Source organism: Heterocephalus glaber, unplaced genomic scaffold (genome assembly GCF_053883595.1).
Source record: "Heterocephalus glaber isolate CG9 unplaced genomic scaffold, H.glaber_assembly_v1.0 deba00001481, whole genome shotgun sequence".
NCBI classification, from domain to species: domain Eukaryota; kingdom Metazoa; phylum Chordata; class Mammalia; order Rodentia; family Bathyergidae; genus Heterocephalus; species Heterocephalus glaber.
Window position 1 is genome coordinate 5,441,491 of NW_028258317.1, and position 26,108 is coordinate 5,467,598.

The following is a 26,108-nucleotide window of genomic DNA, read 5'->3' on the forward strand; positions in this document are numbered from 1 at the left end:
TGACACATTAAATGAAAGATAACAAACTGAAGAAAATGGAGTGGCCAACAAATTACTCATTTACTTAACAATATTGGGTGCCTCTTACATGTCTAGTGTTAGGCCAGGTACTGAAGTCCTCAGGATACAATGATAACTAAGGGTTCTTGATTTCATAGAGCTCAGAATTTTTAAACAAAAACAAATAGGCTATGTCTTTTTCCAATGACAGTAATGGTATATTGAAATAGTAGTTCTCAAAAAACCAAAATATCCTATTCTTCATAATACCGAGGAGCAATAATAAGTGGACGTCAGTTGAGCCTGTTGGCAAATTCCTAAACTGACATAGTTCAAGGACATAGCATTCTGGAGAGTCTAAATTGATTCAAAGATTAAGGAGCAATGGATGCAAAGCATGTCCTCTTACCCTATTTTTCCCACATACCAAATCTTAAAAACTGGCTTAATTGAAGTCATAACCCTCACTCTCGCCCATAAACAGAGGTTTCTGTACTGCTAATGGAAGTAGAATCCATTTGTTTCGGTGCCAATTTAGTGGCAAGAAGTGATATTATGCTATGGAAGTTGAGAACACAAAACAATTTCATTCAAATAGTCCATCAGTGAATTCATATTAACTGAGAGTTCCCTTTTCTCCTTTGTTGGTTTAATTCTCTTCCATGCCTACCTCACCCCACCCCTCACACAAAAAACAAAACAAAAATGTTTTATAGAACTCAGCAGAAATGAACCTGTGATTGAGACATTATGGCCATTACTTGCTTCATTTCAAGTGGATTCCTTCCTTCCATCATTCCGGACTTCAGCTTACTATTAACTAAAATTACATGTGAGTACTTACTGTGTGCTAGGCATTATTTTTCTAGTAGAGATGCTGTCAATCTAATGGAGAAACTGAGAAAACATACAATTAAAAGATGATATGCAAATTTCTACAGTAGACATAGAATTAAGCCAGGGCCCTCAAGGAAAGAATGTAGAGATGACTCTTATATGATTGCACAATAGTACGTTAAAAATGGTATGAATGAAAAATAAAAAGTGTAAAAGATTTTACAAACTCTCAAATTTTTAAGAAAACAAAAATTTATTTTTCTTTTCTTCCTGTCTTTATTTCAAACATAGTTGACTATCCCAGAATACATATCTTCTTCTGTTTTATTATTTTTGTTCATTATATATTTAAGATGTCTTTATTTTATTCTAATCTTTTAATTATATCATAGTTTTATAAGCCAATCTGCATATCCTTTTATAGCAATTTCTTTATTATTGTATGCTTATATACTGTTTCTAAAATCTTGTATAAATGACAACGTAATAAATACTTTCATTCTTTCTTTTATAAATTAATCAAAATGAAATTAAAATCTAAAGTGCCTGAATATTCTAAAATTACTTACTTACATTTGCTGTATTGCTTTCTAAAAGGTTTGTATTCATGTATGATGCCACTTTTAATGGATATGAATGAGACCATGGCTGAAACCTCAAGTATATTTTCCAAACTACTTACTCCAAAAGATACTTTTTAAATAAGTTCTTTTCTAAACTATTACAGTTAAACTCACTTTTTCCTAGATTTTTCATATTTACTTTTTGAGGGTCTTCAGATCTTTTCAACTTGTATATATTTTTCCATAATGAAGACATTAACTGTTACCATGTCTGTTGTAAATATTTTCTCATGCTATACTCTTATCTTTTTCTTGAATAGATATTTTATTTCAAATGATCAAACTTGACAATTTTAAACTTGTAATTTAATCTACTGTTTCAATATTTATAATGTCAGCATCATTTCAAAAATGTGGCATAGTTTCCATTTTTTGTAATGTTGACTGGCTGGCTAGATTTTTTAAGTTATTTTGCATGAGGTATGACTCTGACTTCATTTTCAAATAGATGGTCAGCTATGTAAAACCAGAGATGAATTCTTCTCTTCTCTAATTCATATATAATAATTTCCACTTCTTATTTCTTTTTTTATACTTAATTAGATGGTACTACCTCTCCATTTTCATCACTGCATTTTTTCTTTTATTTTTAATGTGTGGTGCACTAATCTATTCTATTCATCTTTCTTTGAATATTTAGCCTTTTTCAGATGAATTTAATAATCATTTGATGGTATAAGCAATTCTACTGAGATTTTGATTGATATTTATTTAAAAGAGGTATTACATAATTTAACATTCCCTACAAGATATTATGTCTCTCTTCAGTTAAACTAAAAAGTGTGCTCTGGAGTCAAATGTCCTAGATTTAATCCCAGCTCTTCATTCCCTCAGTTTGGTCCAGGAAATACTACTTAACCTTTTTGTATATCAGTTTGCTTAATTTCCCTTCTTTATTACATGAAAGTTAGCATATGGTTGGCATTATAAAAATATTTTCTTTATATAATCTAGTTTTTTTTTTTCTCTTTGACATTTTTGGCCTTTTAAGGGATTTACATTTTTGTTCCATAGCTACCATCACACAGTGCCCTGGATGTTTGTTGTTGTTGTTTTAACTAAGCTTCCACTATTTGCTTTTTCAGCTTTAAATAACCTCTGACTTTCATATTACCTCTGAGTCAATCATGAAGCTTGCTCTTACTTTCTTTTCTCCCTTTTTCTTCTCCACTCCCAAATTACTTATGCTACTTCCATTTTGTAAAAATGTATAAAATTTACATACCATATTCTACATTCTTGTCTTTTGATTTCAGACCTTATCACATACATTTTAAGTGTAAAATTTACAATTAAATCTGTTTAGTGTTTCCGAATGCCCAAACTTTCCTCAGTCATGGCCTGGTTAGATAAAGTTTACCCTCTAATAGATTCTTCAGAAAGAACTCATAGGTACAGTATCTCCTGAATTTCTATGTGATTAAAACCTTTCTCCATAAATTTAGTTTCAAAGTAGAAGTCAGCCAGATAGAAAATCCTTCACTAACACTTGTTTCTTAAAGTTTCTTAGAAATAGTGTTTCACTTTTGAGCATTTTGATGCCAACCCACATGTTTTCTCTTTGAAGTGGACTTGTGATTTTGCATGAATTCCATATGATATTTTAAATTTTCCTGGTAACGATGATGGTTTGGAGTAGACTGTTCTGGGTCAATTTTCTCAAGTATATAACAGGCCCTTTTATTATGCAAACTTAGGTCCTATTTCGCTAGACAGTTTCCTTAGATTACAATTTCAAATATTAAGTTTTGTTCTATGTTTTCTTTTTATTCTCCAAGAACTCCAATTGCAGATATTTTGGGTCTTCTTTGCCTACCTTCTAGGCCTATTTCTTATTCTTTCAATACTGTTGCCTTCTGTCATTTTGTTATTATTCTCTGAACTATTTTTTTCCATTACTCAATTCTTACTAAACTTGCAATGGAAGCTATTCTGTGTAATTATCTTCATTTCTAAAATGATTTTTTTCCTTCAAATTATTTTCTGAGTTTTGTCACACCAATTTTTTGTCTCCTTGAGTGTTCTGTCCATCTGAGTTTTGAGTTTCTGGATTGAACTTTTTATTTAAGCATGTTTGTTTTTTCATATCTCCTTGTTGAAGGACACTCGATGGGTTGGGGTAATATGTCAGCGTTTTCTTGATTATTGTTAGGGGAAGAGTTTTCTTTTTTGTTTGATTTTTTATATTCCAACAAATTTGTTTTCTGTTCATTTTCTAATATCTTATATTTTCCCAACCAAAAATAACTGGTTTGATTAGCAGACATGACAGGGTTGGGTAGATTACCAAATTCTCTTCTTCAAGAGCATTCTCCTCTCTGAAGATATAGCTCAGAGGTAGTGTTTGTCTTGTACATACAAAACCCAGGTTCAATCCCCAGTAGCACTAAAAAACAAGTACACTTATAAACTCAAAACTACTCCCTTCTATTGCTATAGTGAGACTGTTTCCTTTAATCAATAGATCCCTGTAGGGGGCCCTGCCCCCCCCCCGCTGGAAATCTTGAGTGCCTTTTACGGACATATCCGGGCCTGCTACAAATCTACCCGGCAACAAGGAAGTAGCCCCAGTACCCTCCTCTTGCTCCTCCCCTCTAGCCCTACGGTATATATGTTGTAACAGCTTCTGCAATAAACGAGACTTGATCAGAAACCTGTCTTGTCTCCATCTCTCGTGTCCCCTGTCCCCTCTCATCCTCGCTCCCCCTCTAGGGTCTCCGTTGACTTACCCGCGGGCCGGGACAGATCCCTGGTCAAAGAACCTTTTTACAGTATTTGGATTGAAAATGTGGATAAGACTAAGTGTGTCTTCTGGTGTTATAGTATACTTTATTTGCAAAGCCTGCTATCTTCTTTCCAGTTACCACCAAGCCTCCAGGAGATATCTCCTCCTTCCAAATCAGCCCTCTCTTCCCCAAAAGCAGTGGTTTCTCAAATTGCTGTCCTTAGTCCCATGTACTTTAAGTCCTCTGTATCACAATCCTCTAGGAACTAGTGCTTCAATGCACCATACCTCAAGCCCATTCTCAGTATTATTCCACTAAGGGCAGGTTTCCTTCATTATAATGGTGATGTTATTTGATTTCTCCAAAGCTAGGACCTCCTCCCAGCCCCTCCTTCTTTTTTGTTAAGTTTCTGCCTAAACTCTTCTCTGGCATAGATTTCAGAGGATACATGATGTAAGTTTATTTCCTGATGTATTAATTTCCTATTGCTGCTATGACAAATTATCACAAATTTAGAAGCTTTAAACAATAAAAGTGTGTCAACTTATAGTTCCAGAAGTCTAAAATACTTCTTTCTGGACAAAAAGCAAGGTACCAGTGGGACTACATCCTTCTAGAGCCTCTAAGAAAGAATATTTTCCTTGATTATTCCAGATTCTAGAAGCCTCATATTACCTTCCTTATACTGTAGCCACATCCTTGATCTTCAAAGGCAGCAAGGTTTGGCTGAGTCTTTCTCATACTGCCGTCTTTATGGCTCTTTCTCTTCTGCCTCCCTCTTCCACTTATGAGGACCCTTACAGTGACATGGAACCCAACTGGGTTAAGCAGGATAACCTTCTCATCTCAAGATCAGTCGTTATTTCTTCTATAACTTTAAGTTTCATTTTCTCAACCCTAATTTCTTATACAATTGTAATTTCATTTTTGCCTTGTAAACTAACATATAGTATCAAGGAATTAGGTTGTGGATATCTTTGGTTGTGGGGCATTAGTTTGTGTACCATACCCTACTCAGATAGAAATTGGAGTTCCTAGGATTCTTTGCTGTTTAGTGTGCTTTAGGCATGGGTTATGGGTGGGTTTATTTATCATTCTTATTGATATGCATGAGTTTTGGAGGAGATGTGGAAAAATTTGGCCTAAGGCAGCTATTATTATCCTAATACAAACTGGATTTCATCCACTCATTATTTTAAAGGCCACATTATTGTTTCATATCTCCATTTCTTAGTTCATAATGTGCTTGCTTCCAAAAATGTCCTTCATTCTTTAGAAAACCCCAACTCAGGTGACCCTTTTCCTGATACCTCCTAAACAGAATCAGCTATTCTTTTTCTTTAAGGAGTCTTTAAGATTTTGCCCTTGGTCTATCACTCTATATGCTGAGTTACAATGAAATTATTCCTTTACGTATCCTATTGGACCAGGAGATTTTTGAGAGTAAAGAATTATTTTCTATTCACTATTGTTTCTGTGGCCTAGCATATGGTCTACTATGCTTCATTGTGTTATTACTTATATTAATAATAATGTCACTATATATATAATGTATATATTATTTATACTAGGCACTTGACACATTATAATGAATGCTCACTAAAATTCAATGTCATAAGTCTTTATTACCTCGTTTTACAGAGGAAAAGACTGAGATTGAAATTTTGGCCAAAGTTTCAAAATCAATAAATAGTACTGCTGTCGTCTTTTACCTTATCCATGTCTTCTTGACTGCCTACAAATCTTCGGCTGTTTTACTTTGTCCCAGTATATCCTTAGAGAGCCAGAGAAAAGAAGAAGGGTACATTTTGAAAACAGCCAGCAAAAGAGCACTCAGACAGAAGGTCCTATAACTCTATTGTTCCTTCCTCCAACAACATCACATGATATCCCCAGAGGCCAAGAACCTATGTGAGGTGTACAAATATACAGTCTCTCAAAAAGAGCATAATCTAGACAGATGGACATGGCACTTAGTATTTTACTTAGAATTTATTTAGTATTTACTTAGTATTTTACTTAGAATAAAAGGAAGCAAAGCCTGTTCTGACTGTCCCTTATCATAAGGGCCCCTAATGCCGTCCACCTTGATGAAGAAAATGGATAACCTTTCGTCTCAAGCATACTTCACTTCTCAGAAATATTTGGCAGAGTTCATTTCCTTTGCCAGCTTGAATTATTCATCTGTTTTCTATCAAGAATAGCACACTTCCTACTTTGTTTCATTTTTAGGGGGTTTTTTTCCATTGATGCACCAGATTTTTCTATTTTGCTAGGTGTTTCTTCTCAGCCTTCTTTGCCGATGCCTCCTCATTTTAATCTCAAAATGTTGGAATGTCCAAAGGCTATGGCTTCAGCTCTCATTTCTTCTTATATACATATCCAATGTATGTTCAAATGGTTTTATAGTTAAATATTATCTATCCTATCATGAAGTATAAATGGGAATCCTAGCCCAACTACTCCTTATAACAGAAAAGCTTCATAGGAGCTAGTATATCTTTTCATACAGAGAATACTTTCCCAAACCTCCTTTGGAACATGTGCTCTTTATTAGATTTTTAAAATTTTTCTTGGTGCATGTTTGTAGTACATAACAACTGTGTTCCTTGTGGGGAATTGGTACATGCATATAACACATCTTAATTGTTTTTATCCTCTTCCCCTTTCCTCTCTCCCCTCTTCCTCCATCTCTTGGTAACCTTTCCTTTTGCAAATGTTCTTATCTCCCTATTTCCTCTTATCAAGCTTTTGTTTTGCTCTTTAATTTATACTTTGGGTTTCTCATGCAAGAAAAACCATGAAATAGTTAAGCATGTGTTTCTGATTTATGTCACTTAACATTAAGGTCTCAAGGTGCATCCATTTCCTTACCAGTGACTCTTGATTTATTTTTCTTTATGGCAGAATAGTATTCCATTGTGTGTATATACATTTTCTTTAACCATTTGTCTGTTGATGGACATTTAGGCTGCTTCCAAGACTCAGTTATTATGAATTGTGCTGCTCTAAACATGAATATACATGTATCAAGATTTTGCCATCCAACACCTTTGTTTCTCTCCCTGAAGGTTATGAAAGCCAGGAGTGGCTGTTTAATTTGCTTTGATTATTAAAATGGGGACAGGCATAATGTGTCCTACTTCCAGGCAGAAGCTTTATAAACCAGTTTGAGTTCATTATACCTCTTTCTTTTCTACCATCAGGACCAATTGCTCCAGATTGAAACTACTGTGTCAGTCTGAGTAATTCAAAATAAAAATGCAGAGTAGAAATGCAGTGGGCCTGAGGAAGACACATAGCAGCAACAAGGAACAAGGTTGGTTACTGTAAGCCATGGAAGTCTGAGGCTTACTTGTTACTGCAGCATAATTTAGCCTATTGCTTCAACAACATTTATCACCACCTAAAGATTTTATGCTTTTATTTAATTATTTATTCAATGTCTCCCACTGGAGAGAGGATAAAACGTTGTTACATTCACTATATTGCTGTCATCGAGAATAGTACCTGTAGCTTCTCAATGCCTATTTACAGAATGTACTAATGAAACTTTGTGCTGTGAGACAGCTAGACCTGGCTGCTCCAGCCTGGGTGTCTGTGTGTCTGTGGATCCTCCACTCTGTGGAGTGGCATAGCTCTCTTGAGGGAAAACACAGGAAGAGAAAGCTAACTCAACAGCTTTCCTCACTAAACATCAGCATCCTCCTCTTTCTCCCCACCCTCCACTCTGCGCTGATAAAGTGGTACAGCTGATTAGAGTGGGTACATGTCCCATTCAGACCCACACGAACAGCAGAAAGTGTAGCTCTTAGATCCAGGAAGGTCCCCCAAGCCAAGAACTTCATTTTTACTCAGCCAAGCTCCTTTCCTTGCTTTCAAGAGAAAGTAGTGCAGGGTCTCTTTCTTGTAAAAAGAAGCATACAAATATCACAAAGGGAAGACACCATATCATTGTCACTACATGGTTTTTTATTAAATACGTTGGTAAATATCAAACTCTGGTCCTTAACTGTGAAAGGACAAGTACCTCTCAAAGAAGATGTTTAGAGGAAGGAAGGAAGGAAGGAAGGAAGGAAGGAAGGAAGGAAGGAAGGAGGGAGGGAGGGAGGGAGGGAGGGAGGAAAAAGGGAAAATGGAGGGAGGGAGGGAAAAAAAGGGAAGGAGAGAGGGAGGAAAGAAAAGGAAAAACATTAATTTTAATTCCAAATCTTGATCAGAAAGAAACCTCTTTGCTTATTAATGTAATTATAGAGACTGACCTCATAAAGCCTCAGGAAAGACAGTGCAAAAATTACCTAGCTTCCCCATCCTCCTTTCTCCACAAACTCCTGCCTAGTGTTTAGATTCTATAGTGGCCCTTCCAAGGGGTTATACATCCTCTTCTGGTCACTCTGGTGATGAGGAAATCGTTTTCCTGCCCAATCTTTGCACAGTTATGACAGTCAGAAATGTCTTTTCTAAATTTCACTAAAATCTGTTTCATTTATTCCTTCACATCAGCTCTATTCTGAAACCAGTAGCAGGTTAATCTTTCCCTATAGGCCATTGCTTGACTTGTTTGAAGTAGAAGTGACTTCACACACATTTTAGGAGGTCCAACTTGACTCTGCTATGGCAAATGGATTGGGACTATTTGGTGATAATCTCTTTTTGAATTCTTTGTAACACTAATAGACTTTACAGAAATGCTTGGACTAGAATGTAGCTTATCAGTAGAGTCCTTACTTAGCATGTGCAAAGCCCTAGGTTCAAGCCCCAGCACCACAAGGGAAGAAAGAATGATGAAAGAGAGAAAGAAAGAGAGAGAGAGAGAGAGAGAGAGAGGGAGGAAGGAAGGAAGGAAGGAAGGAAAAAAAAGAAAAAAGAAAAGAAAAGAAAAACAAGTCCTCTCTGAGCCTTAGGCTATATTTGTTGAGTTTGTTAAGTCAAGCCTTGGGATATATTTGTTGAGTCAAAAGTCTAGCACTCTGCAAGACCCATGCTTCTGGTACATCTCCTCATCTGTCTGGCTTCAGTTCTCCTGAAGACCAACGACTGTTTGCTCCCTCTAACCTCAACAGGTCAGTTGTATTCACCTTGATAGTGAAGAAAAGTCCTCAGGCAAGAAATGCATCCTGCTTTCAGGGTAACATGTCCATACAAGTGTATTCATATAATTAGCAATGAAGCAAAATAAGACTTTATGCAGAAGGATGTCAAAAATTATAGAATGTGAAAGTATTTAATTTGCTGTCTTTTCTACCTTCAAACAACGGTTCAGCATACAGATAAAAGATTACCAGATGATACGTAAATTTAATAGTATTTAGCTTCCTTCATCTCAGTTTTGGAGGCAATTGAATGACATGGTTAAGATAAATTTGGATTTGAATTTTAACTATCTTTCTCCCGGGAAGTGTGACTTTGGACAAGTTGTGTAACCTCCCTGGTCCTCAGTTTTCTTGTGTGAAAATCAAGGTAATATTCAGCTTCTTATAATTGACAGAGTAAATGAAGCTAAAATATTAGTTTATAACATTCCTCAGCAAAGGTTGGAAATGGTAGGTTTCAATGGTTACAGTCTCAAGGTTATGTCTTCAAAAGCCTGTGATATTCTCTTCCAAGAATATAAGATTCCACCAAACTAAGACCTTCCTAATGCTCCTAGCACCAACTTCAAGTGGCCTAAAAAGCTGTGTTTTCTCTACCCCTGGAGAGTCCCTTCCTTGGCATGTGTGACCTCAGCTCAGTCCCTGTCCTTTCAGATGCAACCAGGGTTCCTCCTCACCTCCCTTGTTGAAATGCTCCCTGCTAGTACCTTGTGGGCCATAGCTGTCATTCTTTCCTGGATCAGCTTCCTGATCACATTTCAGTTCCCTCCCAGGCAAACCTTGCTATGATTTTCCTTAAGGAACCCTTATGTAGTTAATCTTCCAAGCTCTACAGATTCTTCTTAGAGAAAAGAAATTGGCTGTGGTGTTAGCATCCAGAGACCCTTAAGATGTACAAGGCCAGGGGACATAAAGCATTAGTAATACTAGGTTTAGTATCATGCTGACTTCACTCTGCCTCCCTTCCTGGAAGAGGATGAAATACAATGGTGCAGAGCCCATAAGTGGATCACATTGATATGTTCAATTCTACTTTGTCTGTTCACCTGCAAAATGGGATAAGAGTACTTGTTACTTTCAAATTTGTTGTAACGATTAGATGAGATAATGCAGTGGTGCCTTGGTTTACAAACTTAATTCATTTCACTGTTCTGGGGAAGATGGCCACGGTCCTGTTTGTCACCTGACTGATGCAGAGTTTGCAAATGGAAGCAAAATTTTGGCAAATGCTTATTTTCAAACCAAATTGTTCTCCAACATAAGCATTCATGGTATTACTATACACGTAATGCACTTAGTTCAGTGCCTGCGCCATAGTATGTACTTAACTAAAGGAAACTTCAGGGATTGTTGTTATGGTTTTGATTAGGATTGAGTATTCCTAGTCACTAGAATCTTGTCTTGTTCATGTCCTATAATTCATAACTCTTTTATTTTTCTGCCTACTAGTTAAATGCTATCTGACAACTGTTTCATATATCTACTGTATTTTCAGAAAAATCTCTAAAATCTTAAAGCAAAAAAACCATTGCACCATCATCCAAAAACCACAGCATCTTTTCCATAAGCATGTTTTCACCCTGAAAATGAGAGCAAAGAGAAGAGAAAGGTGAGGGAGAAAGAAATTCCAGAACTCCAAAGATTAACGTGCCAACTTCTTCTTTTCTATATTTAAAAAATGATGCCTTTTCCAAAGTCATGCCAAATCACAGCAGAACAGCAGAGCCTAAAATGCAAGGAGAACATGAATTTAGAAATGACTTGAAAAACCCATGGAAACATCATCTGGGTGTTTCTTTGCAGTCAATAATGTTCATTGAGCACCTACCACATACTAGACCCTGTTCTAAACCCTAGAATTCAGAGAAAGAGAAAATAATATGTTTATATAGTCATTAATTTGAAAATAAAGTCATAATACACACACTCATATTTATAAAAAATATTGAGTTATCAATACTGTATTTTATACACAAGCATTTTACATCTTTATTAACTCTAAAAGGATAAACACACTCTTATTTTTCTTATGTTATAAATGAAGAAACTGTGGCTTAAAGAGTTTAAGAAATTTTAGCAAAGTCTTATTAATATTGCTAAGATTTTAATTCAAACAGTCAAATTCTCATACCCATGCACTAAACTACTCTAGTAGGAAGAGATCAACTCTGAAACAAAATTCTCCCAAAATATCCCTAGGAGAGTTCAGTTCTGCCTGGGAAGTGAGCAACTGAAGAGCTGAAGATAAAGCCCACAATACCTGAGACTGATGTTCTCCTGAGTTATGGGGATGTTAGAAATTCAAGAACAGAGCTGCTGGAATTCACTGTCCAGTGTCCAGGTAGGTAGCCTCACAGCTCTTTGAATTTTTCAAAGCAACAGTTCTTGAACATCTCCAGCAGGCCCAGCTGGGGTGATTTCAGAGTACTAAAAATGGAAAACCAAGAGTGGGAGTTGGTGAGGGAAGGGAGGGAGCCAAGGCAGCATGGAGAGACACTTAAGTTCCATTGCTATTGAATCTGCTCTTTGTCTTTCAAAGCTGGGACAAGAAATCCAATCCATGCAGTCTTTTCCCCCCTTCAGTAAATTGCATTCTTTAAAAAAAAAATCAACTGGTGTAGGATTTATTGATCTACATTGACAGAGAACTTCACGACTTCATACAAAAGAGTTTTCTCATTATAGTGTCATTTAGAAGACTTGTTAGTTCAGAGCATTCATCATAAAGTTCACCTGCAATATGAGAAAGAAAAGGCAGAAAATGTATAAAATTTAGTGGGTTTTCTTTTTTCCTGCTGCTCCTTCTTCTGTCAATGGGATTTTTTTTCACTATGTGCTTTCAGCCATGTTCCCTTCAGTTTGGTAGACAAAATTAGGAGCCACCACCTCGACAAATTTTTGTTTCCCAGAGGGAGCAACAGGAGTCTTAGTTGGTCAAAACTTGAATCCCATGCAAAAATTGAACAAAAGCCGATTCCAGGGGAAATTCTTGGGCTTCATCTGTCTATGGGTGCTCTAAGGTCCTCTCTCCTTGAGAGGAGGAAATGAGGTTTGTCATCAAGGGAGGAGCACTTGTTGGATTTCTCAGTCTGCCTGGAGTGTAACCCCTACCACTTTCTCCTCTGGTTTAAAACCTTGTCCTCAGCCAAACACACTAAGCCTCAGCACATCGTGTGTCATATTAGTCTCACGTGGCCTGCAGTCTGGCCTCTGTCAAAAGGCCTAGATATTTAGGGAAGACATTCAAACGGCCAAACTGCTCCTCTGGATGTTTTACAACAATGTCAAGGAACCACCAGCAAAATCACAGTTGAATAATCGATCACAGATTTGTCCTGGTTGACCTTTAATGATGTAATCAGAGTTTTATGGAGGGTTCATATTAGGAAGATTATCCACTTCTTGCTGCATTTATCAGAGGAAATGCATTGGCTCTGTAATCAAACTTCCTCACTGAAATTGATTACTGGCCCTACCATGGGACATGGTGGCATGCGCCTGTAATCCTAGCTCTCGGGAGGCTGAGGCAAGAGGATCACTATGAGTTTCAAGCCACCATGGCCTACATAGTGAGTTTAAAGTCAGTCACAACTACATAGCAAGACTCTGCCTCAAAAAACAGACAAAAAGTTTTTGGTCCTATCACTTACTGGTTGTGTACCTTTTATATGTTTGTTAACTACTTAAGCTTCAGTTTCCTCACCTGAAAGTGACAATGATAAAAGCATTTACCACATAAGGTTGAAATTAAATGAGATGAACGTATTCATCTTATAGCAGCTCCTGGCTTAAATGCAAATTGTTATATTTAACTTTAATAATAAAATCTATTGTGTAGGCCACTGTCTATTAGTGATTTCAAGACTCTAATATTGAATCCTGCATGAAAAATTTTTTAAGAATTTTAAGAAAACAAGTCACCAAAAATCACTGATTCCTCCCATCGAAAGGCTCTGTAATGGAATTCAGTTCTCAGTTTGCTTTGCAGAAAGGAATCTCAAACCCATTTAAAATGACAGCTTGTACTTTAACATGGTGGTTAACATGATTGTTTCGCCCTCTTCTTACCAGGATGTTGATGTCCATTGTGAAATGCTTGGAAATCATTTTAAAAAGTCTGCTAGACTGTACGTTTCTTAGGAGCATGATACCAGCAACTCCCACTTGTAAAACTCTTCTCCATAACTCTGCACGAAGTAGATGCTCAAAAATATTTACTGTTGCCTTTCTGAGTCAATTTAAGAAAACAAAAGGTACTTAAAAGATAGAGCCTAGAATGTGATTAGTATTAACATTTTCTAAAGTGCAATGGTAGAAATTTGTGCCTCCTTTAAAATGCTTCTCTTTAGGTTATTTACCACAACTAAAAACACTCATCTTACCTCAATATAGACTGAGTACCCATTTAATCTGCTGTAATGAGTTACTGAGGGAACTCATCTTACTGTCTTTCTTTTCCTACATCCAGTCTGGTGTAGCACATTTTTGGACTGGGTAAGGAACAGATATATAAATAAAATAAATGAATATAAGTAACAGACAGAAAAGTCTCCAAATGAAATAAAACTTATGCTTCGCATCAAGCATATCACAAGTTTTTTGATTAGCAGAAGTTTTATTTTGTTTTTTAAAGCAGAATATTTATGGGCACATTTTAGAGGTATCATAGGGAATTTGCATCTGTTCATGATATATCCTGCCTCTTCTTTTTTTCCCATTCCCCTCCAAACCACCACCACCCTTTGCTAAATACATTGTAAGGACTCACTAGACTCAAAATGAGTAGAGGCCATTCTTGGTTAACCCAAAAGAAAGACTAAAGAAGAAGCATAGGGAAACAGAAGCAGGAAGCCTTCTCCAATCACATTTATTTAGTCAGTAAATATTTCTCAGGCACCATAATATGCCAAGCACTGCTTTAAATAAAGGGTACAAGAGTGAATGAAAGAGTCACAGGCTCTATTCTTATAAAACTTGCATTCCAATGGAAGAGACAAAATATACAAGGAAACAACAGAATAAATAAAATAAGCTTAGATAAATGCCATGAAGAAAATGAAACTGGACAACATGATAAAGAATGACTGGGCATGCCAACATGGAAAAATCTAGATAGAGTGTCTAAAAAGGTCCCCTTCTTGCCTTCATTAGGCATTTGTTTATATAATTTTTATTACATCACTGAGTTATCTGTATCTGTATCCATCTCTCCAAGTTCCCCAGCTGCAATGTGATATATCTTGGTCTCAAGTATAAAAACACAAAGTCTGGTAGATATTAGGCCCTCAGTCATTTTTGTTGGATTAAATTTTGTAAAGGACTCACATTCTGTAACTTTAGTGACACAGAAAAAAGGGAAATGTTTTTCTTTGGAGGGGAAAAGTGGTTGAAATGAGGAAAAGCTTCAGAGGAAACTTCCAGTAACAGAAAATTACATAGCATATTTGGAAAACAACTGGTGGTTTGAGAGTGATATGGTAGGGAAGTAATTGGAATTTTAGTCAAGAGAGACCATATGAGGCAAACTAATGAAAAGCCAGCAGTATCATGCCAAGATGCTTGGACTTTCTTCCTTAAGCAATGTGAGAGCATTAGCGATTTTACCAAAAAAAAAAAGAGCCACACATCAAGGTATGGAGGATGAAAAAAACCACTCTAATAGCTGAAAAACTAATGGATGGAAGGAAGAGAAGAGACAGCAAGAAAGGGACTTAAAAGTAGCTACAACAGCTTGATTGGGAGAAGAGGAAGAGTCTGACTTATGCCGTGACAACATGGGCAGAGAGACACAAAGCAGATTCGGGACATATTAGTGAAGTAAAATCATTAAGACTTGGGCAATTGTATCTGAACCAATTGCATCTGAGCTTAGAAGGAACCAGGAAGGGTGGCTTAGCAGTTGCCAGCTTGGAGAACTTCATCTCCCATGGCTTATCCATGTGAGAGATTGAGAGACATGAAATGTCCTGAAAAAACAGCTTGAGCAGGAAACGATTCTGTCAGCAAACATGGAATCACTTTCCTCTTAGCCTATATGAGAATCTGAACCAAGAAGCATCTAAAACCCTTTTGGGGTCAGCAATCAGCAAGGACTTTGAATCTCATCTGGTCACTTCACATGAAACCTTTCTGTCTAAGGCTGCCAGCCATTGAGCTGTGCAGGCTAACTTTCGTCCGCACAAGGAGAGTTTGTCTGCACAGCAGTGGCTTGCAACTTGATATTTTGCATAAAAATTCATGAGGTGCAGTATCTATTTCAGCTATGTTATAAAGTAGTAAAAAAGAGAGAAAGGGAGGAAAAGAGAAAGTTCAGCCCAACACTCAGATAGGGTTCATTTTGAGTGATGATTGCAAGTCATCCTTGGAAATTACAGATGCTACCCAGTTCACTATTATTTTGCAGCATCTCTAGTAATCTTCTGTGATCATTTATAACAGCATGTCTGATGACTTTCAAAACGTAATGGGAAAGGCTACTTCTGTAAAGCATGTCTACTCAAAGGAAAAATCAATCTTAGCTGCTGAGGGAGTGAACTTTGTACCACCAGGATTAGACAGTTAGAGATTTCAACATATAAAAAGAGGAATGGCAGGGGTCCGGTCCTCCAACGTATATGTGCGTATAATGTGTGCTCTAGTTGCTCAAACAGCTTAGGATTTCTCCTTTCATCCAAACAAAACATGTGTCAAGAATCCAAATTGGCACACACCAATAGAAAGTAATCATGAACCCCATAATAACTACTAATGTTTACATAATGCCTTTACAGTTTGCAAAGTACTTGTCACATACCTGAGTTGCTAATCATCAAAAATACCTTATGCTTTCCAGTCTTCTTTTCTTCTCTGACAATCATTCCTATTAACTGGAATATTCTTTCACAACATCTGTGATCTCACCCTTCAAGCGCAAGCTTAAAACCAGCCTCACTATAAAATACTCTCTGGTTATTTTAACTTTACCAGTGAGTAATATTTTATAAGGTACAAGAATCTCTGAAAAGTAGTGGAATGTGATAGAAGGTTAGCAATATTTAGAATTCGAAGACATGGGTTCAAGTATTAGTTTCACAGCTTCTTATCTTCATGATGTAGGCCTATCTTTTAACTCAAAACATGAGGCAAATGTTATCTGTCTTACATGATTTTTATTTAGATCAAAAGAGATCACATATATAAACCTGTTTTATAATCCTAATGAATTCTATCAAGAATTAGTTCTTTATTTACTTCAGAGGATTATTGTGAGTATATAATTTCTGTAAAATTATATACCTGGTATATACTGTATACCTGATATACAGTAAATGCTCAATTGAGGAGAACTATTATTATTAAATTTATTGAGTCAACAGACATGAATTAAAGCAAATATTACATGCAAGACACTGTAAACAGATATAATACTTCATTCATCTATATAATCTATTACAGGATCATGAAAACCTTGTGGTTGTAACATAGTATAAGATAGTCATTAGGAGAACTGGCTCTGAAATCTGGCCACATGATATCTAAATTAGAATTACGATCTTAATTCTTTATAGCTGTGTGACTGGGCAAGTTACTTAACTTGTCTGTGTCCCAGTTTTTTTCTTTATAAAAAGAGAGGAAAAAACAATTCTTAAATACAAGGTTGTCATGCAGAAAAGAAAATTAATTTATGCAAAGAGCCCAAAACAGTGTTTGCCACATAGAACAAGCCCGGTGAATCTTATGTATAATTATATTCTTTTAGTATAACAACCTCAAAATAATTTTTTTCCTATGAATCAAGGGGAAAAGTGTTCTAGTGAAGAATTCTTTGCCTCCATTCTTGCCATCTCCCAAAATGATCTCCACACCCTAGCCAGAATCAACCTCCTAAGGTATTGACTGGGCTAATCATGTTAAAACTCACAAAAGATCATTAAAATATTTTCTGAGATTTTCCACTGCTGTGCCTGATTTCATCTGCCTCTGGCTCTCCTACAGCTCATCTCATCCAATGTTCCAGTCCACCCTAGTGGTGGAGCCATGGAGATGATTTGGGAGAGATTAACCCTCTAGCAACATCCATGAGCCACTCATTCACATTTTTAATATGAATGAGTACTTTGTCAATTTTATGCAAAGTTGCTATGCAAATTCAGCTTCAATGCAAATTCTCTAGTCTTTTCTTCCAACCAGAATCCTGCTTCCATAATTATTCTAGATAGAAATTCTGAAATAGTGCTTAATTGTCTGCCCCAGCAGAAGAAGCCATTTCCTTTCAGACCTCGCTATCATTTGTCCAAGAGATTTTCTTCCCCTAGAATTCCACACTCATTTCACCACCTATTATTGAAACCCATTTACCATTTCTAGATTCAACTCAATTGTCATCTTTTCTAAGAAGGCTCTTAGGACTCTCCAGGCAGATTGAGTTATTTACAACCCATTACACCTCGTGGATGTCCCCCATGCAATCTGCTTCCCAAAGTGTGATATGACTCTGTGCTTCTGTCACCTGGTGGAGATCCACCACCTAGTAAATACTTAATAAATATTACTCAAATTATCTCAGTTAATATTTAAAGGACTATATGATTAGTGAAACATCATTTCTGGTCCTAAGGAACTCTGTCAAGACATATGTGATAAGCATCAAGATATGAGCAAGAAAGGCTTTATTTCGAAGTCTCTTCTCACTGACAGTTTCCCCAGATCCACATCATACATGCCCTCTCCCACCAAGTCATTCTACATATTAATTCCAAATACATCACCTTAACACATCAGGTCAATTTTGATAAGGTTGGGGAAACAGATCAAGGCAAAGTAATAAAAGACCTCAAGAATTCAAATTTTTAAATTCTTTTTCTATTCTGGTATTACATCAAAAGTCCTGAGCACAAAAATAATATATGCACTCAAAGATTTTAGATAAGGAAAGCAGTGAGACAAGCTCAGAGAAAATATTATGGTATGACAAAGAAAAAACCCTAGAAAATTGGCATTAGATATAGAATGAAGTGATCAAAAAGGAGAAATAGAAAGGTTGCTATAAATATCTAGATTAAAAAAGGTCAAAGCAAAAATGAAAATCTAAAGTAACTCCCCATGTGAATTGCATTGTTTCTCTTAAGGTGATGGGAAGACAGTTAATTAGTATATCTGCACATAAATGGAGTCAAGACAGGAAGCTAAAAGATAGATGATCCAGTAAGTACCAGCAAAGAAAACAACAGTGAGAAAGATTTTTAGGGTAGTCAGGGTAGAGAGAGAGTTCAAGGATGGATTTTGACAATAAAGCCTTGAAACACAACTATGTACAGAAAATTCAGTCATTCAGTCAATAAGCATCTATTGAGCACCAGCTATGTGCCAAATACTCCTCAGCATCCTGAATCTAATGGAGAGCAAAGTTTCAGTCCTCTTACAGCTCCCAAAAGTAGAGTCTAGGAAAGAGCAGTCAGAGAAATAAAGAGAAAACCAGGATGCTGTAATAATCAGGAATTCAACAAAAAGTATCAAAACAGTTTGGTGGTCAACCACATTGACTTGCAGTCTGTTCTTACCATGAGCTTAGAAAAATGAAACTATGCATGGGCAAGGTTTAGGGATGCAAAAAATAATCATCACCAGAGACCATATTTGGTATATTATAACTATTCATTCAGAAAGGCTAAAAGTGACTAAAAATAGAAAAGCAGATCTCTGAAACCTCTCGAGGATGGATCACTACAGAGATATCAAGGTACTGCTTTTAGCCATGCAAATAATGCCCCTAAAGTGGGATAGGGCATTACCCAGAAGGGAAGAAAAGAGAGGCTGAGAAAATCCAAAATGTGGCTTCTCTGGAGCAGTTTTTGAAGAGGAATGTGTATATTCTAGCAGGAATTTAACTCATATATTCCAGATTCTTTTATATTCTACAAAATTTTGGTGCACAAGAGTTCTTTGGTGTCCAGAGCTCTTCCTCATTCTTTTTATGAGATCTGTTATGCTGTATCACTTTCTACTTGGAAATCATGTTTTACCCAGAATAAACAAGCTCATACACCAGCAACCTAGAGCTTGGGTCAAAGAGGGAAAGACATGACCCTCAGTAAACCTGTAGAACATAAAAATGATTTCCTCCCTTGACTTATGTAGTCCATATGTCAGGGGACATGAATCATTTAAGCACAAAACCAGACTATAAAGCAAGTGTATAGTTTTTAAATCCAGCTGCTATAGGCAGGGAAGTGGTGGTGAGTGTGATCAGAGAAAACATACTTGATGAGGGGACATATGAAGTAAACATAGAATAAATAATTTTTAACAAATGTGAGGAAACGTATTTTAGCTAACACTCTGCTAAGAAATTGTTTCATCCCTGGAAAATCAAGGGAAACCATAAAGACCTTCCTATCACAACAGTGCGTAAAAGGAGGCATTTTGTAATGAGCATTTTACAAAACAAGTTTTCCTGAAAAAATATTCTGCCTCTGGCATGTTCATGGATTTGTGCAATAGCAAATAAGAACAAAAATTATTGGAGGAATAGAAATAACAAGAAGAAATCTTTACTATATAGATTGATGTTAAGCAATTTCATTCATAAGGATTAAAAACTGTGAAATCAGTACTGAGAATCTGCTGAGCCTCTTCCATTTTTCCTTTGCAACTGAAAGAGAAACACAGTGATCCAATTGCAAGATTGGCCTGGCCAATCTTGCAAAAGGTGGCAACAGACCTTAATGATGTATTATTTTGCATTATAATATATGCTATTTCCTTTAAACAATTTTTCTATAGGACCCTAGAGGTTACTATGTTCTTTCATTGGTCATTTCTGGGATTTTATGCTTTATAAGGAGGAAATATTTGTGATTTTTAATGCAACTTTACCATTTATGGAGGATTGGTCTTTAAAAATTGGAAGACCCATTACTTGTCAAAGCTGTTACCTAAATATCAAAGAGCTAGGAGACATCAAACTTTTTAGCACATGAAATGAGACTTTAAGGGGAAGAGAAGATCTGGGAAAAGGAAGACAAGAGCCAGTGAGACTGAAGAAAGGGTGGGCTGGAAGAAACCGCTTTGATAATAAAAGCAGAGAGACTTGAGTAAATAGACATATCTTCAGGACTGTACACAAGTCACCTGCTAAGCAGAATTCAGTGCAGTGTTGTGATTCTATTTCAAGTGGAATCTGACAAAGGAGCAGAATTTTGCTTCAAAATAGGTAGGGAGCCAACTGAGTCAACCCATGTAGATGCTAGGAACTAGACCCATCTGGTTTGCATTCAGAAAGAATAGTTTTTCTTCTTATCACTTGTTCCTGACCTAGTCCACAGTTATGATAGATGGAAAGATACAGGGAAATTCTAAAAGTAGACACCATGACCCAGGGGGAACTGTTTCTCTGAAAAATTCTGGAACTTACACCATATCAGTGATAGTGCAATACATACCCATAACCTAAGCCAGAATATCATTTGTGAGGTTTAGTGCTTAACACAGTTCCAAACACACAGGAATGACTCCATCAATGATGAAAGTACAAATGAGCCACAAAAGTCATAAGTCAGATGCAAACCGACAAGGGACACTGAGGTCAATGAAGAATTAGATCTGCAAGTGCACTGGAAGAAGATAGGGACAATAAAAAGAGGACACCCATTGTCTTTATTCTCAAAGTGTGGTCCCTGAGCAGCTCTGGTGTCACCGGGACAATTTCCAGACATGGAGACCCTCAGGCTCTGCTCCAGACCTCTGAATCTGAGTATTCATTTCAAAGACATTCTGAATGATTGGTAGGCCCATTACAAGTTTGAGAAACACTCAGAGGTGGAGGCAAGAGAATTGCAAGTTCCAGTCCTGCCTTGGAAACTTAACAAGATCTGTCTCAAAATAAAAACAATGAAAAGAGCTGAAAATGTAGCTCAGAGCAAAGATCCTGGGTTCAGTTCTCAGCCCTGAAAAACAAGTTTGAGAAACAATGACCTGTACCATAAGTAGGACGAGCAACACCAAAACACTCCTTATCAGGAGAATCATCACCGTCATAGTTAGAAAGGGTTGATAATTACCTCCAGACCACCTTTCAGTGAGACCTGTGTATTATTTACCTACCTCTCCAAAGGGCGAATTCTGTTGGCCACAAGGCTTCTTTTGTGTTCATAAATACCCCAATAAAGAATTATTTGGGTAGTGTTATAAGATAGATGGTATAGATAGCTACAGAGATAGATATAAGATAGATGATAGATAGATAGATAGATAGACAGATAGATAGATAGATGATAATTATATAGATGTATGGATATGGATAAGAACAGGTTATATTTCATTTCCCATTCTGGTAGAGTCAATGCATACATACTTTATCTCAACTAATTGCATCTGGCAACAATCTTGTTTCCAAATAATGGCACATTTTAAGATACTAGAATTAGAATTTCAACAAATTATTTTGGGAAAGGGATACATTTTAACCCACTACAGAGTAGATATCAGATCCCATGGAACAGAACAATTTTACTATTCCAGATTCCATAGCTTCATAAGAATCATGTTCCCTTACACGAATTAGAGTCCTCAGACTCATTTTTCTCAGAGTCAATAGTTACTCTGCAAGCAGTGGTTTATGGCAGGATAAGGCAAGGGATTCAAAAAGTTTGGATGTGGGGATCAGAAGAACCCGAATCCTAATGCCACATCCAACATTTTATATATCCAAGATTTGAAATATGTCAATTCACTTCTCTGAGCCTTGATTTGTTCATCCTTGAACTGAGGATAATAACCAATTACAGCATGCAGTGTAAGTACTCTACCCGTATTCCTTAGAGTCCTCCACCTGCCAACACTGGCACATTTTTGCCTAGCAATTTGTCTGTGACAGCCCACAGACAAATAGTAAGCCACAAGTACCAGAGATTTAATATGCCCCAGAGTACACCCTTCAACCAGTTCATAAGGGACCAGTACATGAAATACACCAACTCCCTCACATCTCAGTTGTGGTAATTCTGAGGAGCTATTCCATACTAGTTCCCAGAGCTGCCCAACAAGATTAACCTCAGTTACCCACAGGGCTAACTTTCTTGGTAACATGGCCTTAATTGGCAGCTTTTCCTTCCCGGCTCACTACACTTCCACTGAGGTCTCCTGAGATCTCTCCCAGGCAAACTGTTTGCATGTGAACCCTTTTCTCAGAGTCTGCCTCTAGGAAAACCAAACTCAAACAACAGAATACACCTTGCGGAATTTCTTTGTGGATAAGAAATCATGAAAGTTAGCAACATGGTATGCTATGTGCACCAGTTTCTATTAAAATAAAAATGTTTATATTTAAGAAGGGTTAAAATGTTTTTGAATGATAGTGATACAACAAACTATTGCCTTCTATTAGAAATATATTCTTTTTTTCATGCATACAGGAATGTAATTAAAACTTTTCAAGGAAAATTAAATTGAACTTTTCTTCCAGAAAAAAAACTGTAAGAAAAATAAAGGGATTGGAGAGAAAAGGAGAGGGGAATACAGTTATTTTCTTTTTCTTTGTTCAAATTCTACTCCATCACTTACTAACAGTGACACTGGACAAGATTCGGAAGCAAATATTAACTACTTTGAAAAGCTGTAAGTTCTGGATCTATGCATTCTTGAGAAAGACATGAATCTCTGTACCTTAACTTCTTCACCTGACTTGTTCAATTTCAGATGGAGCCAACAGTTGAACCTAGGCATCTAAAACCTACATATTTAACCACTGCATTATACTGCTTGCTTCATATGAAGTAAATTTAATCACCAGCTGGAACCTGCATTTAAATCATTCAAACATGAAATTTTTTAAGGAATAAGATGCCTTTCCATTGAAGTTAATGTACTTTCTGAGGTTTCTATAGCAACAAAAATCTAAAATCACCCCAGTGGTATTACTTACAAAAGAAGAGAGATGTTCCTGCTGACCCTTTATCAAAGAATTTGCTTCACCAAGACAGGTCTAGCCACATGGAAGAGAATTGTGCTATGTATTCTCAAGATGTGATTTCTCTGTTTGACTTGACAAGAGAGGTCTACATTAGTATAACCAACAACACTTTTGATGCTTACATGCTTAACCAAAGACATTAAAAAACTATGGTTAGTTTTCTCAAGGAACTCGATGTCTAGTAGAAGAGACATCTGTGACCACATGGTGTGATTGGAAATTAACCAGCACAACATACAAAGGAAGGTAAAAAGGAGTAAAGGGAGGTAAAAACAGAATGAACTGGAGAATCAAAGAAAATTTCCCAAAAAAGTAAAAATCAAAGAGGTATTCTCCAAAAGGTAGGCAAGCCAATTGTTAACAAGCATTTTGTTGGCTTTTCCTCCTTCTGTATCACACCTTCCTCATTTCCTCATTTGAGCTTCCTAGGATTACCTCCTAAATAAACCACCTCCACTCATGGGCTTGTCTAAAAGTCCACATTTAGGAAAACTCAAACCGTGACAATATCAATCAGGTTGATTCATTCAATTTCTTGGGACATTTACAGTTAAACACAAGTTAATGGGCCCTTTGGAATCCATTAAAACAAGTTGAACTGAATTACATAATTATAGGATTAGGGTGAAATTGAGCCAAATCAGGTCCCTGATCATTTCTAGTAGTCTCCTCTCCTTCTTCTAGGACCCAGGTTTGACTATGACTGAGTTCATTGTGACCAAGTGAAAGTATGTACAAAAGCAAGGGCTCAAGAGCATATTTCCTACATTCTTCTGCATCCTTCTGTGAAGATCCACAGGGACTCACTTCTTCACCATCACTGACTGATTTACAAGTCATTGTGATCCCTCTGCCCTAATCCCAAGATGCAATAAAGGTCAACTATTAAGTTCATTTGCGATGGACTCTTGCTGAAGCATGGATCACCATCTTCTGCCCCTTATGTATAGGGTTCCACACAAGACGTTTCTTCCAAAATAGTGTTAGGAAAGGTTTTGCTTCCTGGAGTGGATTTCCTCCCTGATATGGGTTATGTCTTCTTTTTCACCCTTGTTACCACAAGTTTAATGTCAAATATGAGTTTACCTGTTGCCAATATCCTTTGTCTTTCACAGTGACTCATCTTGTGTTCTTTCCATCACCAAATTTCATTGTGTTCTTATTTCCCGTTCTCGTTATGATTTTTTATTTTTATTTTCTAATTTTTGAACAAGTAATCTTATAATCTAACTGCCCCGAGTCTTCTGTTGAATCTAGTCAAAAAACATGTTTAGCATCTGTAAGTGTTAAAACTATGGCTAGAGGGACAGAAGAGTGAAGATGTCAGGCATGGTCCCTAGCATCATATAGCTTACTTTCAAAAGGATTAAGGTAGAATAGAAATAAATATATATCTTATGAGGTAAATGTTTTGTAGAGCAAAATTTATCCACCAAATGGACACATATTTTTTTCTGCCAGAGAAAGCTTTAAAAGATTTACTATCAGGCCGGGGATTTAGCTCAGTTGTATTGCACCTGCCTTGCGAGCGCAAGGTTCTCAGTTTGATCCTTGGTACCAAAAAAAAAAAACCTATCTTTTCATTTTCATCTTTTTACCACTAAGATACTTGGACTGTGTTTAATACTCAATTCCAGTAACTCACATCAAGATCGTACTATAGTTATGTCTTTGTTTTTTTTCAAATCACATTCTAATTGCGTATGGTTTAACTTTGTAGCCCATCATCCATTAGCACTTAAGACATATACCTTAGTAAGTTAGTGCTCTATCTGAAGCCCTGAAATTTGAGCCCATATGTTGTACTGTGTTTTGCCTATAAAACATATCAACTGACTGTAGTAAAAAGGTATGATAATAAGCAAACCAGAGGCAGTTCATCAATACATTAATGTTAACTTGAGGTGAAAGATAATGGAACCCAGAATAAACAACAGCATTTCTTTCCTTCTCTATAATGCAACATAAATATTCTTCAGATAGAGCACCTCATTCAAGTCTGGAACCTACACCTTAAACAGACTCAGATGATGAGGAGAAGAGTAGCTGAAAGGATGAAGACACTCAAAACCGTGCCTTGGAATTGGTGATGAAACAATTGGGAAAACTTAACTTGGACAAGAGAATGTTCAGAAGAGAAACCCAGCAAGAGACAATAGATTCATCATACATGGCCTCAGAGGACCAAAAGAGAAACAAGGAGAAAAAGCTTCATCTATGAACAAGGAAGAACATTCTAACTGATTAGCATCATGGACTCACACAAGTTGTGAATTACTGCTCCCCAGGACTCAGACCAGCTCCTGTGCAGACTTTTTGCTCCCTGCAACAAGCTCCAGGAAACCAGTCTGTTTTACTTTCCTCTTCAAATTTGTTTGGCGAGATAATGAGTTTCCCGTCGTTGGAAAGTGTGAAAATAAGTCAGGCAAGCACTGGGTGGGGACGCTGCTGACAAAACATGTGTTTTTCTCAGGTGTCTCTCAAAATTCTGGAAACTGAAAATGTGAGTGTCAAGAGCAGAGATGCAAAAGTCCACCCTGGATTCTCAGCCTTTGAGGAGGGTAGAGCGTGTTGCTGCTCCTCTCACACTCCATAAAAGTCTTCCCCAATTTTTCACTACATCCCTCTCACCACCACCCCCATTCCAACACGCTTCTCACATGAGGTGGAACAGATGCTGGGGTGATGCTGGCTAAAAATAAAAGCAAGAGGGGAAAGGAAAAAAACGATTTTACAATAAATATCTCAGCAAAAATTTTATATCCTGAATGGATTCGGCAGCAAAAGAACAGCTGTTCCCTCTTTAGCTGTTCTTCCTTCGCTCACTTTTATAACCTGATTAATATGCCAATCAGACTTTTGTAATCAGGAGCAGGGGATA

General features: G+C 36.8%; 1 long non-coding RNA gene across 1 annotated transcript; it reads left to right on the plus strand.

Moving 5' to 3' along the window:
- Window positions 1-619: 619 nt before the first annotated feature.
- On the plus strand, window positions 620-26,108 carry LOC147825801 (uncharacterized). Its single transcript, XR_015439951.1, has 3 exons — window positions 620-832; window positions 11,479-11,620; window positions 25,207-26,108. It is a non-coding gene; the product is annotated as an uncharacterized LOC147825801 (long non-coding RNA).